General features: G+C 43.0%; 1 long non-coding RNA gene across 2 annotated transcripts in view; it reads left to right on the top strand.

Moving 5' to 3' along the window:
* The first annotated feature begins 722 nt into the window (after positions 1 to 722).
* Positions 723 to 20,341, top strand: part of LOC144511863 (uncharacterized) — a 100,820-nt gene continuing 81,201 nt past the window's right edge. Inside the window, exons 1-2 of one of the 2 annotated variants that reach the window (XR_013500920.1) lie at positions 723 to 807; positions 910 to 961. This is a non-coding gene — a long non-coding RNA (uncharacterized LOC144511863). Of the gene's footprint in view, positions 962 to 20,341 lie in introns of both variants that reach the window. The other variant, XR_013500919.1, reaches the window with a different exon arrangement.

Here is a 20,341-nt window from a genome sequence, read left to right as displayed (position 1 = left end):
AAAAAATGGGGAGCTGGTGAACTGCCACCTACCTTGTGTCATTGGGGGGCATGGTGGCACAGTAGTTAGCACTGCTGCCTCACACACCAGGGACCTGGGTCTAATTCCTGGCTTGCATCACTATCTGTGTGGAGTCTGCACATTCTCCTCATGTCTGCGTGGGTTTCCTCCGGGTGCTCTGTTTTCCTCCCACAGTCCGAAAGACGTGCTGGTAAGGCGCATTGGCCATGCTTAAATTGTCCCTCAGTGTACCCGAACAGGCGACTCGGGGATTTTCCACAGTAATTTCATTGCAGTGTTAATGTAAGCCTAATTGTGACACTAATAAATAAACTTTAAAAAACAATTCAGGCAATGACAACAGCGTGCTGCAATATGTTTGGATTGCCTGCCTGAAGTTAAACTTTATTTATTAGTGTCTCAAGTAGGCTTACATTAACGCTGCAATGAAGCTACTCCGAAAATGCCACTGTGAAATTCCTGCCCCTGGGGCTGAGAGAGGCGGGTGAGGAGGAGGCAATGTGGGGTGGCGCGATGACACGGGGCATTACGGTAATTTGGAACCCTGGACGTTTCCATGGCTGCCGAGCATGTCACGTGCCCGCCGTGTTTTTGTTGTTAAAGTGCGTCACGGCCACGAGACGGATTTGATGGACAGCGGGCGCCGACCAATGGGAGCCCTCGCCTGCCTCGGGGGGTGACGTCACAAAGGGCGAGGGGGCGGTGTCGATGGGCTTGTAACAAATTTAAGAATGTAAATAAGGAGGCGCGGCGGGAGTGCAGTGTATCAATATTGCAGCTGCTCAGGTGGGCAGGACACTGTATCAACACAGCAGCAGCCAGGTAGGTCAACATCCTTCAAACCCCTCTCAATACTGCTTTTAATCTTCTGTTTTCTTTTATATCCAGGGAGAAGAACGAGGTCAATAAGTGGCAACGCAGATACTAATGTCCCAACAACGTGAGTCACTGTTTACAACCCCCTCCCCCTAAAAATCCAGGGGGAGAGCAAGTCTCTCTGCCTATTTTGGCTTTATTTTCCTATATCACGCTGCAGTGTTTTCTATCACCCTCCTCTTCAGTTTGATGCAGCATCAGTAGGTCAAATGCTGCTGCGTATGTTGTTTTTCCTTTAGTTTTTTTTCCTTTAAATTTAAAGGGACACTGCATTTCTGAAGCTGTACCGACTATCTGTGATTTGAGCTTTGCTCGTTTTCTATCCATGCTGATGGGTAAACAGGTGCAGGTGGTTTTTGCGTGTGTTGTCCAGCAGTGCCTCCTCAGTCTGCATTGAAAATAATGCACATTTGAGCACATTTTTTATCAAATCAACATCAGTAACAATATTCATGATGGCAGTAAGGTGGTAAGATGTTTCATGTTGCTTGACTGAATTTCACTGGTAATGCATCTGTTATATGTTTAAAATGTTGTTTTGGAAACAGAGCATTCACAGTCATTTATTTCTTTGCTTGCTCCTTGTTGTTTTCCAAGAATAATATGGTCATGGCAGTGAATATAACTCATCTGTTTTTATAAAAAATAGCAATTGTGCAGTTCTTTTTTGAGTGATATATCAGAATAAAAAATGTATTATTGCTTTAGTGTTCTATCTGTTATGATTTAAAATCTGTCGAGGGTAAACTCGTATAAACATCATATTCTTCTGATTTCCTCTTTCGACTTTATGGCTGTTTGTATTTGGCAGGGTTGTAATGTTATGCAGTTCGGAAAGGGTTTTTGGGTTTCAGGTGGAAGATCTGCAGACATGTTAGATTAGCAGAATGAGCAGCATTGCTGACAATTTTTAATTGTGCGTGATACACCTACAAAGAGCTGGTATGCTGCAGATTTCTGGATGTTCCTATTTGCCAGTTTCTGATCATGATATCGTTCTGTGGTCTTCTGACTGCTGTTGCTGTTTCGATGGGAAGAAGCTACTGCCTCTCCAGTAGTAGAGATTTATTTTTCAAGCATGCCCTTTTGAAGCCTTCAAAGAAAACATGGAAAAGCTCCTGTGTCAGTTACTGTGATGTGATGATACTGCTGAACCCTGATACCAATGACTGCATGGACCAGGCATTAAAGTGAATGGAAAGCAGATAATTTAGGATTTGGAAAGGAAATTTGGATATTTGATCTGAGTTGATTAGAATATAAAATTCCTTATTTCTGTTGTAACTCTCTTGATATTTGCTTCCCCCCACCCCCCCCCAAACATTCATACTATTCCCTTTTCCACCTATCATGGAAAAATCCAAGGGGGTGATCTTACCAAAAAATTTGAGTGCTGAAAAAGTGTGAAGATGGGAGAGAATCACACCTGTTTTTTGGGTGAGCCCCCCAGTTGCACTTAATTTTTTTTTAAAAAGCAAGAATGTGATTCTCAACAGCAAGGGGAGGGGGTAGAGCCTAATCTCACCGGAAAGCCGGTTGCTAAACTCTCAGGGTGCCATTGCGCAGGCGTCCTGATCTCCCAGTGCTACAAGTGTGTTTTGCTCAACTTTTTTCAAATTCTAATTTTCCCCTTGTATTCTGTGGAAAGCAAAATTATATTGATCTATTTGAGAATTCATTACCAGTTTAATATGATAATTGATGGAAAGAGATGACTGGAGAATAGCAGTGCAATGGTAACAGGTTTTTTAAATAGAATTACTTGCATTTGTATAATGTCTTTCACATCCTTGGGACATTACAAAGTCAGTGAGCTATTTTGAAGTGTACATGTTCACTATTATTGTGTTCACAGTAAACACAGGTGAGTGTCAAAACGGATTAATCTTAAGCGCCTGTAGTTGCATTGTAACTTCTTGAGAATACTGATCAACTCCAGAAATGTAGGGGCACACTGACATCTCTGGAGAGGCAGTAGAACTGGTTTGGAGTGATGAGGTAAACCAGAATACTTGGATTAAATGGTAACTCAGTGTAATGTTCTGTCGCTCTAATAACAAATAAATGAAATTATTAGATGTGTTTACAGTTGACTAGCTTTCTTCCAGTTATAGCACTGTTGTCTCACTGCACCAAGGACCCAAGTTCAATTCTGGCTTTGGGTGGCTAAGTGGAGTTTGCACGTTCTCCCTGTATCTATGTGGGTTTCCTCTGGGTGCTCCGGTTTCCTCCCACACTCCAAAGATATGCGGGTTAAGTTGACTGACCATACTAAATTGCCCATTAGTGTCAGGGGGACTAGCGGGTTAAATACATGGGGGTGCGGGGATAAGGCCTGGGTGTGATGGTTGCTGGTGCAGGCTTGATGGGCTGAATGGCCTCCTTCTGTACTGCAGGGATTCTACAAATAGTAACAATCATCAGAGTACTAATGTGAAACGTGACCTTTTTTGCACAGGATGGATGGATTGCTCCTGAATAGATCTGGAACTAATCCCAACTATTCCCCCCCCCCCCCCCCCCCCCACCCACACACACACACACACACACACACAAATGGTGACGATAACTATTACTGTGGGAATTGGTTTACAGTACCTTGTAGCTGCAGAGCGACAAGGCACTTGGGAAAACTCGTAGGAACAAACATAATAGAACAAACAATAGCATTGGAAGAGCAGTAATTAGTTGAGGGTGAAGAAAGCAAAGCCAATTTGCATGATGTTGGAATGCATGTGAATAAGAGGAATGCTGCAAATAAGGCTGACAAGTTATGGGAGATGTTGAGGTTATGATGTAATGGCTATAGCTGCTTTATGTAAGAGGGTTCAAAAATTGAAGCTATTTGGTTGGGGTTAAGAAACAGAAAAGGAACTGTAACATTTTTGGAGTATTTTTATGGGTGCCCAGATAGTAAGCAGATGGAGCAGAAAATTTGCAGGCAAACTTCAGAGGAAACCGGGTGCAGCTATAATTTGGTATTTCAGTTCCCTAATATAAACTGGAGGAAAACAGAATTAAAAGCAAGAAGGGTGAAGACTTCCAAAAAATGTGAACAGTTAAACTTTGTACATGTTTTTTGCCTGAGTTCAGAAGCAATGTTGGTTTGAGTGCTGGGACTGAAGGAGGGCAAGTAAAATGTGTTTCAGTGGGCAAACATCTAGGTAATAATCATAATATAAAAGTTGTTCGGGTGCGGATCAGAAACCCCAAGGTATATTTTGAAGTCAGACTAGACCCCACAAATTTGCTATTTTGACCTTGAGGATGTGATCTTTCACTCCAGGCTCAATTCTACTGACACACTTGGAAGCTTTCATCAAAACAAATTTTGTTTAACTATAACAAATGAATTATCTTAACTTTTAACAATTGAACAATACGTAAGACACGATACAATTCTTAATTGCTAACTTCTCACAATGAATTCCTATTCGAGCAATATTCCTCTTGTAGACCTAAACCCCCTCTTTAAAATTAATTCGCAAAACGCAGGCTTATTTACTCATACTTAGGTTAACAGTCCTAGGGACTTTTATTTTCGCACTTTCCCCTGTAAATTCTGGATTCTCCAGGGGAGAGAGAATTCTTTGAGCACTGGCCTTCAATACTCATTCAAGTACTTATTCTCCTCCAATGCATCTTTGATTTGATTTATTATTGTCACATGTATTGGTATACAGTGAAAAGTATTGTTTCTTGCACGCTATGCAGACAAAGCTTTCTGTTCATAGCGTATATAGGGGAGAATGTGGTGTTATATCTCCTTGGTTTCCAGTTAAATCTGACTGCTGCCAACTGTTTCCATTCTTAACGTCCAGCTCTGTTGCTAGAAAATCACCTTCAGTAGCTTCTCCTCCTGGGCCATAATGTCTGGTGCTTCTCTCATTAACATAACCTGAAATCACATCTTGGTGTGTGTGCGTGCGTGTACGTACACCTGATGAACAGAAGTTTTCCCCCTGTTAGACGTTGGGAAAATCAAAGCCATTGTTTATGGTCCCAGTCACAAACCGTATCCATTCTCACCATCTCTATCTCTCCTTCTTCCCTCCCTTCGCAAATGTCTTGAGGCTGAACCAGACTTTTCAACTGTGGTGTCATATTTGACCACATATCATTGATATTGGATGTCTTGATGCAGTTATACAGGGCCTTGGTGAGGCCACACCTGGAATATCGTGTGCAGTTTTGGTGTCCTTTATCTGAGGCAGGATGTTCTTTCTATATAAAGGACTGCAGAGAAGCTTTACCAAACTGATTCCTGGGATGGTGGGACTGATGTATGAGGAGAGATTGAGTCGGTTAGGATTGTATTCGCTGGAGTTCAGAAGAATGAGGGGGGAGAATCTCATAGAAATGTATAAAATTCTGACAGGATAGATGCAAGAAGGATGTTCCTGATGGTGGGGGGTGCCCAGAAATAGGGGTCATATCTAAAAATACAGGGTAGCATATTTCTAGTGTAGAATGTGAGAGGACAGCAAGGAATATGTTTGAATAATTAAATCTAGCATTAACAAAAGGCCCAGGTAATAGTGCTATATCTAACTACTTCTTGAAAACATTCAAATATTTTCTGTGATAGTGAATTCCATAGCCTGACCACTCTTTGGGTGAAGAAATTTCTCCTTCTCTGTCCTAAACAGAACACTTAAATATCTTGTTTGCAAATCACTCCGCAACCTTGCCCCCCTCCCTGTCTCTGCGTTCTTCTCGGTTTCTAACTTTGTGCTTTTCTAATTCTTGGGCACCCCGATTTTAATTGCTGCAGCATTGGTGGCTGTGCCTTCAGCTGTTGGGGCCCTGGGATCTGAAGTTCCCTCATTAATCCTCTTCTTTCGCTCTCTATCCCCCTTTTTAAGATGCTCCTCAAGACCAACCACTTCGCCCAAGTATTTGTTCATTTGAGCTGGGTGGTAGTGGGTGTGGTGTGACGGGGATCTTCAGCACTGCAGTGTTGAAACATCCAGATGTTCATTTTGTGGGTATTCCCGACAGGTAGTTTGCGAAGGATGGCACAGCTGGTAGCACTGCTGCCCTCAGCACCAGGGACCCAGGTTCAATTCCAGCTTTGGGTGACTGTGTGGAGTTTGCAAGTTCTCCCAGTGTCTGCGTGGGTTTCCTCCGGGTGCTCCGGTTTCCTCCCACACTCCAAAGCTGCGCGGGTTAGGTTGATTGGCCTTGCTAAATTGACCCTAGTGTCTGAGGATTGGGTCTGGGTGGGATGCTTCATTGGAGAGTCGGTGCAGACTCGGACCAAATGGCCTGCTTCTGCACTCTATGATTCTGTGATTACACTGTAACTCACTGTTAAATTTACACTTGGTAGGATATTAATATTAGAGTTATGTTTTCCTTTTTTTTATGTTTGAATTTGGTCACGAACCAAGTCTGTCACAATTACTCAATACTTTTGACCTATTTTTTTTACCTGAAACATTGCATATAATTCAGCCACAATGTGTAATCAAGACATTGACTGCTTTCGGATTAAGCAGAGTGATGTCTAAGTGGATAACTGCACACATGCAGGCAGCCATTTTCTATTGGCAGGAGAGAAGAGTGCATCAGCAATTCTACTCCTCGGCCAAACTTGAATCCTGTTCTCACTTTATGTTTAGGCCCACTTTCCAGAAGTCATTGAGTAGCATTCACGAGCAGGAGGCCGGGTGAAATTTTCTCCCCAGCATCTAGACCAGAAGCCCTGATCCTAATTTTGTTCTTGCTACCTTGTTTGGGATCAGCTTGCTTGACGGAGACTGGAAATGGAATGTGGAACCTCTTGTCTTTATGGCTCGGTGCTATAAGCTACAAGGGTTGCTGAAATATTTATTCTTCTGTTTTGCAGCAGCAGGTCCTGCTACCTCAGCAAGTTTTGGAATGAGAGAACCTGCAGCTAGCTTGTTGTGGTGCCGGGCTAAAGGCAGGGTAGGTAGCTGTTCTAAATTCTAGTTTCAATTCCTGGCAAAGTTAGGAGGGTCTGAATACAAAATAAGTAAAAGTATAACACTCTTAATATCTGTATAATTCTGTTTTTTTTTAGAAAGCCACCTTTTGATAAGTATACAATAATGATTACAATTTTTTATAAAAAACACTGATTTGCATTAAAGCTTTAGCATGACTAAACTTCACTGATTTATGGAGTAGTTGTGACACAGGAAGCTATTCAGTCTGTCCAGCCCTTGCTGGCTCAGGGTAATTCAGTCAGTCCTATGTCTCTTCCCCCCCCCCCCCCCCCCCCCCCCCCACCTCACTCCTGCAGCCCCATAAACCTTCAAGTTTATTCTCCCTCAACTGCCTATGGGTGGAACAGCAGCGCCAGAGACCCAGGTTCAATTCCAGCCTCGGGTCACTGTCTGTGGAGTTTGCACATTTTTCCCATGTCTGCGTGGGTTTCCTCCCACAGTCCAAAGATGTGCGGGTTAGGTTGATTTGGCCATGCTAAGTTAGTTGACCCTTAGTGTCAGGGGGATTAGCAGGGTAAATGTGTGGGGTTACAGGAATAGGGGTTGGGTGGGATTGTGGTCGGTACAGACTTGATGGGCTGAATGACCTCCTTCTGTACTGTAGGGATTCTATTCCAGTTTCCTTTTTTGAAATAATTTGTCTCCCCTTTGACCCGCCCTTGTAGGCAGCGAGGTAATTCAGTCCTGATGGTGACTGCAGGGTTATTCTAGGCCTCTGGATAGAATTATAGTTAAAATTGTTGCTACAAAGTTCTTTTCCCCGGTATGTTTAAGGCCTTTTCTCCTGTGTCTCTGTTTATCAGCCAAATGCATTTTGTTACTAAAATGAAGAGGTTGTATCTTGAATTGGTGAGGGGAAGACAAGTGGATACATGGGATAAAGTTAGGTTTAAAACCATTAGGATGATATTGCACCTAATTAATTTGAACTGCAACCTAACGCTGTATCCAGCCTGCTGGGTGATGTGATTCCCAGGTATTGAGGATGTTGTTACTCAAAATATGTAAATATAGCATTGTATCTCAATATCTAGGTTTTGACATGGGTGTGACACTATTCTAGTACAGTGCAATACAATGGAAGCTATCTGCATATTGTATCAATAACATAAATTATGCCACAGGAAATCTGAGAATGTTTGTAAGATCTTTAGAAGTGGGCAGATAAATGAGGGGCTAGCTGGAAAGAAGGGAAGGCTTGTATTTTTATGGCACGCTCAGGACATTTTGAAGCAACTTGCATTCTTGTGCTCATGACATCTTTGTCAATCTCTCCTTGGGTTCGATCTCTCACTGACTTTCTACTCTGCTCCACCTTTTCCACCCCCTTCTCTCTCTCTCTCTCTCCAACTGTGAAATCCATCACATTTTCCCCTCTCTTTAACCCTGAAGAAGAGTCATATAGACTCGAAACGTTAATTCTGTTTCTCTCTCCACAGATGTTGTCAGAGCTGCTGAGTTTATCCAGCATTTTTCTGTTTTTTATTTCTTGATTTCCAGCGCCTGCAGTATTTTGCTTTTGTCACAGTCAATGAAGTACTTTTTACAATGCAGTCGATGTTGTAATGTAGGAAACACAGCAGCCAATTTGCTTGGGGTTTAAAAATAATATAAGGCAAATAAACAGACCATTTGGCGCAACCAGCCCATGCCAATGTTTATGGCCTATTCCCATTTTTCCTATCTGAACCATAAAACATTTATGCCACGCATGTACAAGACACTGAGCATCTCCAACAAGAGAAGGTCTGTAGCTTCCTTTCACATTCAATCTCATTACCATCGCTAATCCCTATTACTAATATCCAGGGCATTACCAGTGAGCAGTCATATAACTACGGTGCTGGGATCTCGGCTTTTTACAATTTTACATAAATGACTTGGATCAGATGGTTGCCAGATGACGCGGGTAGAAAAGTAACTTGTGAAGAGCACATAAGGGGCTGCCAGAAGAGAGAGATCGGCTTGTGGCGATGTCGATGGGAATTCCCATTGACAGCGGCAGGACCAGAGATTCCCTCCGCTAACAAACCACGCGTCGCCTCCCACCAGTGGGAAACACTCAGCTGGGAGGCTGGAGAATCTCGCCCATAGTTAGGTTAAGCGGGCAAAGATTTGGCAAATCGAGAATGTGGGGAAAAAGTGAAATTGTCCATTTTGGTAGGAAGAATTTTTTAAAAAAAGAAGCTTATTATGTAATTGGTGAGAGATTGCAAAGCTCTTGAGGTGCAAAGGGGTCTGGGTGTCCTAATGTATAATCACAGAAGCATGCAGGGGCAGTAATTAATTAAGAAATCTAATAAAATGTTATTGCTTGTGAGGGGAATTGAGTACAAAAGTAGGGAGATTATGCCAGTTGGACAGGGCACCCATTTGGAGCACTGTGTACTGTGTTGGTCACCTTTTATTTAAGGAAGGATGTAAATGTGTTGGAAGCAGTTCAGAGAAGGTTTACCAGATTAATACCTGGAAGGGGTGGGTTGTCTTGAGGACAGATTGGACAGGCTAGGTTTGTATGCACTGAAGTTTAGTAAAATAAGAGGCAATTTGATTGTGAAAAAGTCTATTAGATCCTGAGGAGTGTCGACAGGATGCATGTGGAGAGGATGTTTCTCGTTTTGGGAGAATCTAGGACCAGAATTTTCCAGCTGTTCTTGCTGGCAGGATCTTCCAGTCCTGCAGATGGCAAACCTCTGCCTCGGTCTCCTGGCGATGGGGCGGGGGTAAGAGGGTGCTTGGAATGGGAAACAGTGTTGACGGTAGTAGGACCAGAGGATCCTGCCAATGATGGGCTACCTTCAATGCCACAAAATGTCATGGGGCCATGTGGAAAATCACGCCCTCAGGATCGCTGTTTAAAAATGAGGGGTTGCCTGTTTAAGACTGAGATGAGAAATTCTTTCTCTCTCAAGAGGGTGGTGAGTCTCTGTCTCTTTCTGAAAAGACCGAGGAAGTAGACTCTTTGAATATTTTTAAGGCAGAGGTGGATGGATTATTGGTAAGCAAGGTGATAGGTTAGACCAACCATGATCTTGTTGAATGGTGGAGCAGGCTTAAAGTTGGAATGGCCTACTGCTGCTCCTTGTTTGTATGATTTAAATCAGCTACCAACCTTGTCCCCATCTCCACATTCTGTGACCTTATTCGTTAGTCTATTACAGGGCATCTTATGAAAGGCCAGTTGAAAATCCAGATTTACTGGATTACCTGCTGTTATTGAATCATAGAATCCCTACAATACAGAAGAGGACCATTTGGCCCTTCAAGCCTGCACCGACAACAATCCCACCCAGGCCCTACCTCTATAACCTATGTATTTACCCTGCTCATCTCCCTGACACGAAGGGGCAATTTTGGCATGACCAATCAACCTAAATCTACACATCTTTGCACTTTATTAAAAAAGCAAATTACTCCAATCTTCAAGTTACAAAGCCAATGCTCAGAATGGATCAAGCAAATCCAAATCCATTCCTTGCTTGCTTCAAAATCCAATTCCAGGTCCCCTCAATAAAGGCAAACAAGATCCGAGCTGATAAGATAAGGCATTGCATCCATCTTGGGCTTGATCTAGCGCTTGATCCGAGCCAAAAGGTTGAGAAGCCTTTACGTGCACAAAATCAACCCAGTTATTAATGGGGGATTCACTTGATCACCTTGATTTTGGCAAGGACGAGTGGTGTCACCGTATGCTGCCCTTTTAAGTTGCAGTGACCCATGCAGTTGAAGGATTTTTCTTGCTTCCTTCTTGGGAGGGCTAATAATGATGATGTGTTAGTCCAGAGCTGGCTTAGAAAAAGCATTGGCTGAGCCTTGGCCATGGGTTGTTTGCCTGCTGGTTGGAATTAACACATAACATTGGGGTTGGCTGTGGTAGACAAGTGCTGAAGTAGTGTAGGTCATGAGTGCCTTATCTTGTGCTGCTAGGGCATTTTCTCTGGAACACCATGCCATTTCTTTTTATCAGTCATTCTGAATTATTGGAAGATTTCCCACAGAGACTTGTGTACTTGTTTTTTTATTCACCATTTAAATGATGTGTTGTTTCGTGTGCTCAATATTTCTAGATGTTTTGCAGTGGAAGTAATTGTGCAGGAAAACAATGCAGCTCTTTAGTGGCATGAAATAATACATCTGCAGCTAAGACACCAATTTTGTTTACAGTGAGACCTTCATTCCTGTTATAGCTCACATGTATAATTTGCTATTTTACACATTATAGGGGCATTTTATGTTATGCATTTTGCCTGCCAATCGTCATCCCAGGATTGGCCACTCTTTATCTTCTCGGACTACAACAGGAGTCGCCATTTTGTGACGTCTAAAAAATACTAGCATTGAGCTTTCAGCCAATAGTCCATGTGTGGTACTTTTGGATTTGGGAAAGAAAGATTTGCATTTATATCGTACATTTTCATAACCACCAGACATTTCCAAGTGCTTTTCAGCAGAGCCACTTGGGGAAAAGCAGCAGCGATTCTCCCCCACAAAGAGCAGCGTGATAATGGCCCAGGTAATCTGTTTGTGTGATGTTCATTTGAGCGATTGAATATTGACCAGAACACCAGGGTTAACTCCCCTGCTCCTCTCTGAAATACTGCCACGGGATCTTTTACATCCGAAGCAGGTAGATGCGGCCTCCATTTAACTCATTCGAAATACAGCACCTCTGACTGCACTGGATAACGTCCTCAACACCTCTGACAGTGCAAAACCTCCTCAGTACTGCGCTGGATTGTCAGCCTTGGCTTTGGTGCTCAAGGCTTGAACAATCATGAAAGTCACTTTTGGCATTGAAGGCCAAATGTGTATCCTTCAGGTGTAATGGGATTACCTGAATCGGGCTGCCAGTTTAAAATGATGGTTTAAAATGATGATATTGTGTCCATATTCTGATATCTGATTTTATATTAATGGTGTAAGCTAACTAGCAAAGCAATAGTTGGTTGGAGCATAGGAGCTTTTCTACGAAACAACTGATGCTGTGGCTGGTGGAAACACATTTTTTCTCATAAGGTATGAGGTTCCAAATACTCCTCCAGTTGTTAATAAGGTGACTGGAATTGTGCCTCCTTAGCAGGACCTAATGGTCCGAACCAATGCGCATATTCATATTTAAGATTTTTGTAAGTTTGTCAAATGGTGGCCTGTCCAATCTCGATGCTGCAATGTCCCCCACGGTGAGCGGTTTTGGTTTAATTGGAAAACTTGACTGAGACTACAATTCCCAACGTGCATTATTGGGACCTAGAACAGTCAGATGATCAAAGGTTGCCTGACGTCAGGTTGCTATGGCAACCATTCATCCTTTTTTAACAAACCGCACAGAATATTTGGGGAGGGGGAAATGATGTAAAATTATTCTGGTTCAACATCTTTGGTTTAAAATGAGACAGATGTTTTTGAGGGAAACTTTAATGTCTGACAACATTTTGCATGATAGGCAAGTCTGCTAAGCATGATGGGATTTGCTCTCCGATTACAGACTTAAACTAGATGCCTGAAAACGCAGTGCAGATCCAGGGATCTACATACTACGAGCATTAAATTGCTTCAGAAGCAATAGTAGATGGAAAATGTCTGCTGTTCTTTTAAGCTGATTTTTAAAAAAACTGATTTTGGAGCTTTATTGATGGGGACAAAAAGCCATGTTTCTCTTTTTTGAATTTTCGACATTGAAATGGAATGATCTAAAATGTGAATTTTATGTCCTGTATCAAATGCTTTGAATATATTTATACCACTGCATTTATAAAAGGCAAGCAAGCTGGGATTCAGCATTTGGGATGCATGCCAACAAAACTTAACTCTCTCTCTCTCTCTTTAGTGGAATTCGCTGAACTCGAAGACTATTATTTATGCGTTAACTTTGGAGTGTGGGAAGTAATTAAATATCGTTCATGATAGTTATCTCTGTCCAGGAATAGTTTATTTAAGGTTTCTCCTGTCTGCCCCATCAGGCCAGAATGTCGTCTGTGAACAGATAAGGAACCTGGTATATTTCATATTATTTGGATAAGGGACCAGTGTTTATACTGTGGCAATCTGAATATTATTTTAAAAGGTTTGAATTGGTTCTGTGTATTGTTGTAGGAAGTGATTTTTCAGCTTTTTTATTTGAGCATAGTCTAAGAAATCCCATGTCTGCAAATTATGCTCCTTTTAAAATGATTAAAATTTAAACCCGTCCATATTGAGAGGTCTGTGAATTAGTGAAGCTTTGAAAGCCATGGACTTCCTTTTGAATGACTATGTCTGTTTTTATTTAGAGAGGAATAAAAACTAAAATGATAACCAGAAAGCAGGCCCATTGTAACTATTAAATCTCGTCAACAAAGCTTGTTAAGTAAATAAGTAAAGTTGCCATAGTCCCAGATGACTGTAGGCTGGTGGTAATTTAACCTGAGGATCACCACACCTGAGGCGAGGGGCAAGTTTGAGAAGGCCAAATAACCTCAGCCCGTACAGGAATTGAACCCGTTGCCATCGCTCTGCATTGCCAACCAGTTACCCAGCCAACTGAGCTAACCAACCCACTATTATATTGTGAATAATAGGGGCGTCCTGACCTGGCAGCCCGCTCATTTTTAAAAAGGTGAACTTGCCAATTTAATGAATGTTTAACTGTTTGTGTTGTGATCATAAAAGAACCAATTGGAAAGGCCTTGTTGAATTTAACAAAGAAAGAGGAGTTGACTTGATCTCATTAAGCAATCAGAGAAATGGAAGTTATACAATCTATTGGTGGTTTGGCTGGCTTCAGGCAGAATCTGGTGGTCTTGCAACTTCCCTTCGCTGGTCCCAGTGCTTCTGACTTGAAGATGTAGGCGGTTGATTTGGCTGTTCTTCTGGAGAAGGTAATGCAGGAAAAGTCTCCGTCTGCAGCATGACTCTGGATGGTCACGGCCAGCAAACAGGGTTAGAAGCTTGCAAAGTGGGTTGGAGAGAGAAGGATGAAGAAGTGAGCCGACTTGAGTCTTCACCCATCAGTGTCTCGGCTGCTGAGAGACTGTTTGTTTCTTGCTGCGAAAAAAAACAGAAATTTAAATGCAGGAGGGTGGGTCTGTCACATATACATCACCCAGTGATTCAAACATGTTCGTGATTAGAATATTCTCCCTTGAAACTTGATCGCTTCATGTCTGGGAATCTCTCTCACCCGGTGTCCCGGTGTTTAAACGATCTTGTTTGGTATATTCCCACTGTAGCTTGATGAGGAAAGTATGGGAACCCTTTGACTATCCCAGGTTCGCTAAGCAAATCCTTTTTATAACGCAAGCAGAATTGAAAGACCTCCCTGGTAGTGAATTTTGGAGGGGAGGGTGGTGTGTGGTGTAATGCATTAATCAAGTGGGAGGTTGTGTGGGAGTCTCAGCTGAGATTTTGTATTTTAAATTAATTTTAAATCGGTGGTGGGACAGCAATTACTGTCCACTTAAGAGCCCCAACCTGGCGTTGCTGACAAGGTGGGTGGAGGACTAGTCAGATGGGAAGACCATAAAGCAGTCTCCTGGGTACAGGGCAGTGGCAGGAGGTGGGTTCGTCCCCAAGTTTAAAAGTACTAAGTGCCTGATTAAGAGACCAAGAACAGGCCCTTCAGCCCACCAAGTCTGTGCCGACACACATGCCTCTCTCCTCTAATATTTTTTTGCCTCTACGTGGTCCATTTCCCTCTATTCCCTGCCTATTCATGTATCTATCCAGATGCCTTTTGAACATTGTTATAGAATCTGCTTCCTCCACCACCTCTGGCATCACGTTCCAGGCATTCACCACCCTCTGTGTGAAAAACATGCCCCTTACATCCCTTTTAAACTTCCCGTCTCACTTTCAACCAATGCCCCTTCAACCCTGGGAAAAAGACTCTGACTATCCACTCTATCCAAGCCTGTCATAATTTTGTAATCCTCTATCAGGTTCCCCCCCTCATCCTCTGACAATCCAAGTTTGGTCAATCTTTCTTCATTGTCCATATCCTTCAAACCAGGCACATCCTGGTAAATCTCTTCTGCGCCCTTTCCAATGCATCAACATCCTTCCGGTAATTCCGGCGACCAGAATTGTACACAATACTCCAAATGCGGCCTAATCAAAGTCTTATACAGCTGCAACATGATTTTCTAATTCCTACATTCAACGCCCTGACTACAGGCCAGCATACCATACACCTTCTTGACCATCTTATCCACTTGATTTGCTTCCTTCAGGGAACTGTGGATCTGCACGCCTAGATCCCTCTGTATGCTAATATTTCTAAGAGCTCTACCATTTACTGTATACTTTCCTTCTGCAGTAGACCTTCCAAATCGCATCACCTCACATTTGTCTGGGTTAAATTCCATCTGCATCTTTTGGCCCAGGTGTCCAAATGATTTATATCCTCTGACAATCCTCCTCACTATCCGCTACTCTCCCAATTTTTGTATCATCTGCAAATTTATTAATCAGACCATCTACATTTTCCTCCAAATCACTTATATTTATTGCAAACAACACAGGCCCCAGCACTGATCCTAGTGGAACACCGCTTGTCTCCAGTTAGAAAAGTACCCTTCCACTGCTACTTTCTGCTTTCTATGCCCAAGCTAGTTTTATATCCATCTTACCAGCTCACCTTGGATCTCATTTGATTTTGCCTTCTGTATCAGCCTGCCATGAGGAACCTTATTGAAGGCTTTACTAAAATCCATGTATACAACATCCACTGCCTTGCCCTGGTCAATTTTTTTTTTCACTTCCTCAAAGAACTCAGTCAAGTTTGAGACATGACCTCCCCTTCACAAAACCATGCTGCCTATTCTCTTCCAGATGTGAGTACATCCTGTCCTTAAGAACTTTCTCCAATAACTTCCCCACCACTGATGTAAGGCTCACTTGCCTGTAATTGTCTGTTCTGCCCTTTTTTAAACAGAGGAACAATGTTAGCTACTCTCCAATCCTCTAGTACCCCGCCCATGGCTCAAGAGAATACAAAGATTTTGGTCAAGTCCTCAGCAATTTCTTCCCTCGCCTCTCTCAGTATTCTGGGATAGACCCTATCTGGCCCTAGGGACTTGTCCACCTTAATGTTTTTCAAAGCCTCCAATACCATCTCCTTTTTCTAAAAATGTCAACATCCTTCTTTCTACACTCCCCATCCACCACATCCTTTGTGAATACTGATGCAAAGTACTCCTTGAGGACCTCATCTGGCTCCCCACACACATTTCCTCCACTGTCCTTGAGTGGGCTTACCCTTGCTTTAGCTACCCTCTTCCTCCTTGTATATGCATAAAAAGCCTTGGGATTCTGCGAGCCTCCTGCCATCACTTGCCAATGTCAGGGTTCATCAGCGATCCTGGACCGGGTGGGTGAGTGTTACATCGGCAGTTGCCACCACTACCCTGGTAGTGCTGCCAAGCAATGTCAGCTGCTGGCTGGTAGCTCTCAGGTGAGTGGGACCTCTTCCTCCCAGGGTGCTTGAGCCTGGGGAAGGACCTCTGCTTTCTGATTAAGTGCCTGTTTGGCACAGTAAAGTAGACATTTCTGAAAAGGGCTCTTGCCAGCTCTCAAGCTGGTGGATGTGACCTGCCCGCCCCCCCATTCCCCAGTCGCATCCATTAAATACTGCCCATTATGTCAAAGCTAGGCCTCTCGCTGCTTTCAACCAGCACTAACCCCTCTTCATCCAGACCCTCCGCATAACTGTACTTCTCCCTACCTCCTTTGCTACTTGCTAAATTTTGTGTGCATACAGTACAATTGATAGATTTAGGACTTCTAGTGTTACTTCTTGGAGCTTACCACCTTGGCAGCTGAAGACCTTGTGCATCACTTCCACTTGATCCCTGAAGAAAACCCCTATGATTGATTGTACTCCTGATTTTTTTTTATGTTCCCAGATCCAAATGCCACCACCTCAATTTATGCCTCCCCGCACCCCCCCCCCCCCCCCCCCCCCACACACACATGCAGACAAAGTATTGCCTCTCTCCATTCCAGATTCTGTAGCCCCCATCCCAGTGCTCCTCTGCAGCACAGCTTGTGACAAACCCAGCAAAACCCTGACCACATTGACATGCACACATACTCCCAGTGTACTTGCATCTAGAATATAGAATTACTACAGTGCAGAAAGAGGCCATTCAGCCCATTGAGTCCGTAGCATCTTTCTCAGGCCCACACCCCACTCTATCCCTTCAACTTCATGCGTTTACTCTGCTAATCCACCTAACCTGCACAATTTGGGACACTTGGGGGCAATTCAGCTTGGCCAGTCCACCTAGCCTGCACATCTTTGGAGTGTGGGAAGAAACCGGAACACCCGGAGGAAACCCATACAGACACAGGGAGAATGTGCAAACTCCACACAGACAGCCACTCAAGGCCGGAATCGAACCCAGGTCCCTGGCACTGTGAGGCAGCAGTGCTAAGCACTGTGCTGCCTCCAATGGGAATATCTTCCCATTCATCTCATTTTGGTTTCCACTCCAATCTGACCACTTGTGCTCAACTCTTTTGTCCTGTTTTTAAATAAAACAAGGCAATTCTTTGGAAAGTATCCAACATGACATTGCATATTTCTTGCTGTAAAGCAACATCCAGCGACTCACTGGGAGAAATGTCATGGGACATATAGAATACAACAGGTATATGTTTGTTTGAAAGGGAGTTTTGTTTTGAGCAGTGAGCATGTTTCACCCTTGTGATGTTTTCTCTCCAAAAGTTGGCAAGTATTTAGTGAATACAGACACCAACTTGCCTTCTAATGTTATGATATAATTTTGACATTCAGTTAAGTCCCTTTTGTACAGCGCTGTAGGTGGTGAAAATAAATTACTCTATTTAGCTGGAAGCAGATTTTAGCTTTCTACTTGTTAAATTTTGTGTGCATACAGTATAATTGATATAAATTTAAGAATTCTAGTGTTTCTTCTTGTAGCTTAAAATCTTGGCAGCTAAAGGACTTTGCAGCCACTCTTTAAATGAAGAGGCAATAATTATTGTGGAGAAATGGGCGGCACAGTGGTTAGCACTGCTGCTTCACAATGCCAGAGACCCAGGTTCAATTCCAACCTTGGCTGACTATGTGGAGTTTGCACGTTCTCCCAGTGTCTGCGTGTGTTTCCACCGGGTGCTCTGGTTTCCTCCCATAGTCCAAAAATGTGCAGGTTAGGTGGATTGGCCATGGTAAATTGCCCCTTGGTGTCAGGGGGAATTAGCAGGGTAAATATGTGGGGTTACAGGGATTAGGCCTGGGTGGGACAGTTGTCTATGCAGGCTCAATGGGCCGAATAGCTTCCTTCTGCACTGTAGGGATTCTATGAGAAATGTAAGGAAAGGTCACATGTTCTTCTTTACAACAAACCTAAGGGGTTTGTTTATTTTTAAGGCCTCATTGAGGCTAAGATTGAAGGTGGGCCAGCACCTAATATCGCCAATGTCCTCTGCGCCTGTTTCTGGGCTTCATCGCGCACCAGGCCATTTTTTCAGAGGCAGGGTGGAGGTGCTAGCAGGGATTTTTGCCCACATGTGCTTGTGCCAATCCAATTTGTTAACAGCCACTTGAGGTCAATGCAGTCAGCGTTTAGTGGCCCGTGATCTCTCACCTGGGATGGGGGCAGTTCAGCTGCCTGGAGATCACAGACCGAGGGACCAGTGCTCCTAGGCAGAGAGACCCTGCTTGCCTGGGTGTTGCTGCAGCCCAGGGCTCAGCTGGGGAGGTTCTCCTATCCCCATCCCACTGCGCTGTTCTGGCTGGAAGAAGGCAATATTAAATGTCACAATTTTGAAGTTTCTCCTCACTAAGTCCCATTGCAACATGCTGTTGCTTTCAAGGCTTCTGATTGGCCCTCCAGCTCAGAGAGGCCACCCACCATCCTTAATTGGACTGCCCTCTTTGCTACTATTGGCTGCCCAGAGAAATATCAGTGACCACACAGTTGGGTTTAATGGTGGGATTCAGAACCCTCGGGCCAAACCACACTAAAGGAATTGAAAAGTATTAAGAGTACAGCTGATGTTAAATGCTAGGATATTCCTAATTCCAGAAGGGAAATTTTGGAATGCCTGCTCTCAACAGTGTTTTGCAATTTGATATAATGTGAAGACAGTAAAGGATGACCCAGCCATGTTTGTGATGGTTTTAAACAAAATAAATGTTTTTTAAACAGCAAAACGGACACAAAAGACAACAAAAATACACTTGACTATAATAATGGCTATACACAGTAACTTTAAATTTTACCCAGTTCCAAATCCCTCCATTTCCCTAACCACAGAGCTAAACCTCGCCAAGCAACATCCCATAGGTTTTAAAACTAAGCAAAATCCAACAATTGTGAACTTGCCTCTGATGTACTGTATTTTTTTCCTTAAACTGATAACCCTACTTAATTACTCTTGTTACATGAGGTCACCTTTTTGGAATGTAAGTGCCCATCTTCTTTGAACTTTTAACATTTTAACTTCTGACACTTTGTCCCATTGTTACCAACTTGCTTTAGATAAATATTTGTTTAGTGTCGCTTGGTTAATCAGCATATCAAAAGCCTTGGTTCCATCAACTTGGCCAATCTGCCTTTCCTCCAATTTCCATTTTTTAAATGTACATGTACCAGGACAAATTCCAACTATTAGATTCCTTATTTTCCATTTTATCACTACTTCTTAACAAAGGTGAATGATGGTGATAAAATGGGTACCTATTATCAACATTTTAATCCAAAATGCAAATATTTATATAAATTATGCTATTTTCATGGATATCTAATGGGAGAGAATGTAGACTTTTAATTACACTTTTTCTTTGAAGCAACTCTAGAATGCATTAACTTTAACGGACAAACACAACTCCAACATTCTTGCATTATTGCTGCTTTTAAACTCCAACTTTGCATCCCTGAAGATTTTGCTTTGTCACAAGTGAACATTGCAGTTTAAATGGCAGAGTTAGGACTGAACCTCTCTCTGAACAAAAATGGTAGAAAACTTTAAGGAACAGTCTTGTAATCACCACCTTTAACCATTGCCCCTTGACATCCAATGACGTTACCATCACTAAATCCCCCATTATCCACATCCAGCGGGTTACCATTGACCAGAAACTGAACTGGGTCGGCCACACACATACTGTGGTTAAATGAGCAGAACTGAGGCTAGGAATCCTCCAGCAAGTAACTCGCCTCCTGACTCTCCAAAGCCTGTCCACAATCTACAAGGCACAGATCAGCAGTGTAATGAAATACTATCCCCTTGTCTGGATGAGTGCAGCTCCAACAACACTCAAGACGTTCGACACCATCCAGTACAAAGCAGCCTGTTTGATTGACATCCCTTCCACAAACATTCACTCCCACCACTGATGCACCATAATGTGTGCCATCTACAAGATGCACTGCAAGAATTCACCAAGGCTCCTTGGACAACACCTCCATACCTATGACCACTACCATCTAGAAGGATAAGGAAAGCAGATACAGTTTTTGAGTGAG

Source organism: Mustelus asterias, chromosome 25, assembly GCF_964213995.1.
Source record: "Mustelus asterias chromosome 25, sMusAst1.hap1.1, whole genome shotgun sequence".
In the NCBI taxonomy this organism is placed as follows: Eukaryota; Metazoa; Chordata; class Chondrichthyes; order Carcharhiniformes; family Triakidae; genus Mustelus; species Mustelus asterias.
Note: the sequence above shows the minus strand (reverse complement) of the source record. Positions and strands in the feature narration are given on the sequence as shown.